The sequence below is a fragment of the Oncorhynchus nerka genome, linkage group LG19 (assembly GCF_034236695.1).
Source record: "Oncorhynchus nerka isolate Pitt River linkage group LG19, Oner_Uvic_2.0, whole genome shotgun sequence".
NCBI lineage: Eukaryota > Metazoa > Chordata > Actinopteri > Salmoniformes > Salmonidae > Oncorhynchus > Oncorhynchus nerka.
In genome coordinates this window covers 28451204-28456400 of record NC_088414.1, presented here as the reverse complement: position 1 = coordinate 28456400, position 5197 = coordinate 28451204, and positions in this window count along the sequence as shown.

The window sequence follows — 5197 nt, the reverse complement described above, 5'->3', positions numbered from 1 at the left end:
AAAACATCACTGCTCTAGAGGAGATCTGCATGGAGGAATGGGCCAAAATACCAGCAACAGTGTGTGAAACCTTGTGAAGACTTACAAAAAACGTTTGACCTCTGTCATTGCCAACAAAGGGTATATAACAAAGTATTGAGATAAACTTTTGTTATTGACCAAATACTTATTTTCCACCATAATTTGCAAATAAATTCATAAAAAATCCTACAATGTGATTTTCTGGATTTTTTTTCTAATTTTGTCTGTCATAGTTGAAGTGTACCTATGATGTAAATTACAGGCTTCTCTCATCTTTTTAAGTGGGAGAACTTGCACAATTTGTGGCTGACTAAATACTTTTTTGCCCCACTGTATACCCAAACGGAAATGGCCTTTCCATTTTCACGTGGATCTACTACGATACTTCCAAGATACAAATTAATCCAGCCCTGTCCGCATTACTTGGTATGGATTGCTGACTGACTAATTGTCATTTTACATTTGAGTCATTTATCAGATGCTCTTATCCAGAGTAATTTACAGGAGCATTTAGGGTTAAGTGCCTTGCTCAATGACAGCGGCATATTTTTCACTTCGTTGGCTGGTGGATTCGAACCAGCAACTTTTCAGTTATTGGCTCGACACTCTTAAAAGCTAGGCTACCTGCCACCCTGATTTGTTTTAACGCATTTGTTAAGGTGTAGATTAACAAGCTAATCCATTTGCTGTGTCTTAACAGGCTTAACCGATGATTGTGTACATATGGTTTCAGATGAAGACTCAAAATTACATTAGACCAAATGACTGTATAACAAAACTCCAATATGAACAAACACAAAATGATTGATGACTCTATATTCAGTAAAGTATGTTGCTACAAGTGATAAAGACTTTGATGCATATGATGCATGAAGAAAACATGGACCATTGACCTCTGTCATGAAAAGCTGCATTGGAGGAACTGTGCTGAAATCACTCCCATGGAAAATGACATGGGTGGAGCTGTCTATGGTGCTGAAACCCACCAAACTATCCCAACTGTTAAATAATGAGGAAAAAAACAGAATGCAGTTGTAGTGAAACTACTGCGCTGTTCCATATCATCAGATCTAATACGTATACTGGCTATGTCTGCAATTGACCTATCAGAGTAAACATTATATTATATGTACACTACCGGTCAAAGGTTTTAGAACACCTACTCATTCAAGTGTATTTCTTTCTTTTTACTATTTTCTACATTGTACAAAAATAGTGAAGACATCAAAACTATAAAATAAAACATATGGAATCATGTAGTGACCAAAAAAGTGTTAAACAAATCAAAATATATTTTATATTTGAGATTCTTCAAAGAAGCCACCCTTTGCCTTGATGACAGCTTTGCACACATTTGGCATCTCTCAACCAGCTTCATGAGGTAGTCACCTGGAATGCATTTCAATTAACAGGCGTGCCTTGTTAAAAGCTAATTTGTGGAATTTCTTTCCCTCTTAATGTGTTTGAGCCATTCAGTCGTGTTGTGACAAGGTAGGGGTGGTATACAGATGATTGCCCTATTTGGTAAAAGACCAAGTTCATATTATGGCAAGAACAGCTCAAATAAGCAAAGAGAAATTACAGTCAATCATTACTTTAAGACATGAAGGTGTCACATTCTGACCTTAGTTATTTTGTTATGTTTTGTTTTAGTATGGTCAGGGCGTGAGTTGGGTGGGTTGTCTATGTTAGTTTTTCTATGATTTGCTATTTCGTTGTTTGGCCTGGTATGGTTCTCAATCAGAGGCAGCTGTCTATCGTTGTCCCTGATTGAGAACCATATTTCGGTAGCCGGTTTTCTATTGTGTTTCGTGGGTGATTGTTTTCTGTTGTGTGTCTGCACCAGCCAGAACTGTTTTCGGTTGTTTCTCTTTATTATTATTTTTATTTCCGTTCATTTTAATAAATATGGACACATACCACGCTGCACCTTGGTCCTCCTCTTCTCCTTCATACGGCGACCGTTACAGAAGGTCAGTCAATACGGAACATGTCAATAACTTTTCAAGTTTCTTCAAGTGCAGTCGCAAAAACTATCAAGCGCTATGATGAAACTGGCTCTAATGAGGACTGCCACAGGAATTGGAAGACCCAGAGTTACCTCTGCTGCAGAGGTTGAGTTTCCAGCCTCAGAAATTGCAGCCCAAATAAATGCTTCACAGATTTCAAGAAACAGACACATCAGTGGAGACTATCCCCCCTTTGCCTTGATGCCAGCTTTTCACACTCTTGGCATTCTCTCAACCAGCTTCACATGGAATGCTTTTCCAACAGTCTTGAAGGAGTTCCCACATATTCTGAGCACTTGTTGGCTGCTTTTCCTTCACTCTCCGGTCCGACTCATCCCAAACCATCTCAATTTGGCTGAGGTCGGGGGAATGTGGAGGCCAGGTCATCTGATATAGCACTACATCACTCTCCTTCCTGGGAAAATAGCCCTTACACAGCCTGGAGGTGTGTTGGGTCATTGTCCTGTTGAAAAACAAATGATAGTCCCCCTCTCAAACCAGATGGGATGGTGTATCCCTGCAGAATGTTGTGCTAGCCATGCTGGTTAAGTGTGCCTTGAATTTTAAATAAATACTAAATACTTCTAAATTCTAAATACTGACAGTGTCACCAGCAAAGCACCCCCACACCATCACACCACCTCCTCCATGCTTCACAGTGGGAACCACACATGCAGAGATCATGCATTCACCTACCCTGTATCTCACAAAGACATGGAGGTTGGAACCAAAAATCTCCAATTTGGACTCCAGAACAAAGGTCAAATTTCCACCTATCTAATGTCCATTGCTTGTGTTTCTTAGCCAAAGCAAGGCCTGATTCACACAGTCTCCTCTGAACAGTTGATGTTGAGATGTGTCTGTTACTTGAACTCTGTAAAGCATTTACTTCGGCTGCAATTTCTGAGGTTGGTCACTAATGAACTTATTCTCTGCAGCAGAGGTAACTCTGGATCTTCCAATTCCTGTGGCAGGCTTCATGAGAGCCAGTTTCATCATAGCGCTTTATGGTTTTTGCGACTGCACTTGAAGAAACTTTCAAAGTTCTTGACATGTTCCGTATTGACTGACCTTCATGTCTTAAAGTAATGATGGACTATCATTTCTCTTTGCTTATTTGAGCTCTTCTTGCCATAATATGGACTTGGTCTTTTCCCAAATAGGGAACTCTTCTGTATACTCCCCTACCTTGTCACAACACAAGTGATTGGCTCAAATGCATTAAGAGGGAAAGAAATTCCACAAATTAACTTTTAACAAGGCACACCTGTTAATCGAAATGCATTCCAGGTGACTACCTCATGAAGCTGGTTGAGAAAATGACAGTGTTCTTCTTTGAAGAATCTCAAATATAAAATATATTTTGATTTGTTTAACACTTTTTTGGTTTCTACATGATTCCACGTGCTATTTCCTAGTTGTGATATTTTCACTATTACTCTACAATGTAGAAAATAGTAAAAAATAAAGAGAAACTCTTGAATGAGTAGGGGTTCTAAAACTTTTGACTGGCAGTGTATGTACTCCACACAGTTTCTGTAACGTGATTGAAGTAATTCTTAAGAATGAATCATAGTTCATGGAACCACAGTAATTCAGCATGGAACTAAAATCTTCTGTATGAACAAAGCACTTTGTGATTCAGATAATACATTACCCATATCTCACAGCATGAGGGTATTGTTAAAGGGGTTCATGTTTCCCTGTGATCTTGAGCCGGAGGAAATATAAACAGGAAATAGTGGGAAGAAGTCTGGAGAGAAAATAGAGCACAGGAAAATAGACTACATAGAGGATTAGAGGGAGTCTTTCACCTGCAGCTAGCAATATTAATTCCACACTCTTAGAAAAAAGGATCCTGAAAGGGCCCTTCAGCTGGCTCTATAGGAGCACCCTTTTTTCCTTCCAGGTAGAACCATTTTGGGTTCCCTCAGTAGAAAGGAACCAAAATGGTTCTATCTGGAACCAAAAAGGGTTCTTCAAAGGGTTATCCAATGGGGACAGCCGAAAAACCCTTTTAGGTTCTAGATAGCACTTTGTTTTTGGAGTGCAGTGACATTAGGCCCTAATCTCTATTCACCAGGGGTTTTCATGAACGTAGAATGAATGTTGAATGGCGAGCACGTAGTCATATCCAAAAGCATGCTAGGAAACAAATCTGTCTTGAGTGAAATGTTGCCATGGCAAACAAGAAGCACGAGGGTGGGGGCTGGATAACATCATTGCTCTGAGGTTACAGAAAACCTCACTGCTACTAATATATTAATAGAACCAGTTAGACGTTGACTGGCGCTTCATCAGAAGGGCTGCGGGGCGAAGTGTTGTGGCTGGTGGACAACATAGAGCAGGGTTTCCATTAGCTGCCTGCCTGGCCCAGCCAAAACAACAGCATGACTTGGGATTGCTTCATGGTGTTTACTATTCATTATAAACTGGGTGGGTCGATCCCTGAATACTGATTGGCTGACAGCCGTGTTATATCAGACCATATACCATGGGTATGACAAAACATGTATTTTTACTGCTCTATTTACGTTGGTAACCAGTTTATAATAGCAATAAGGCACCTTGGGGGTTTGTGATATATGGCCAATATACTATGGCTAAGGGCTGTGACCAGATATTCTGTGTTGCATTGTGCCTAAGAGCAGCCCTAAGCCGTAGTATATTGGCCATATACTACACCTCCTTGGGCCTTATTGCCTAAATATGCTATGATGATCCAATCTAGAAGACAAAACTGAAGAACTTGCTCATTTGCCTATTGTATATGTCAAAATCCAAAGGAAAACTTTTCAACCTAAAATATGTAGACAACACAGCTGTACAATCGGAATATTCAAAATACAATGCATGTCACTCTGGTATATATGATTCGGGAGACAGACGCAGGAATGCAGAATTGTTTTTTAAAATGAAGCCCCAAATTACGGCATTCCGTGTAAAGGCACGGGGATGAAGACCAAACAAACATGTACAAAACACAGGGTTGAAACCCAAACCCAAAGGAGAACCTCAAATAAATACACACGCGCACAATGATTAACACACGGGACGAGACCCGTAATCATCTGCGCAATCCACAAGGGCACAAAAGCCCTAAACACACAGCACAGGTACACACACACCAACGGACATAGTAACAATAATCGACAGCACCATGGTGA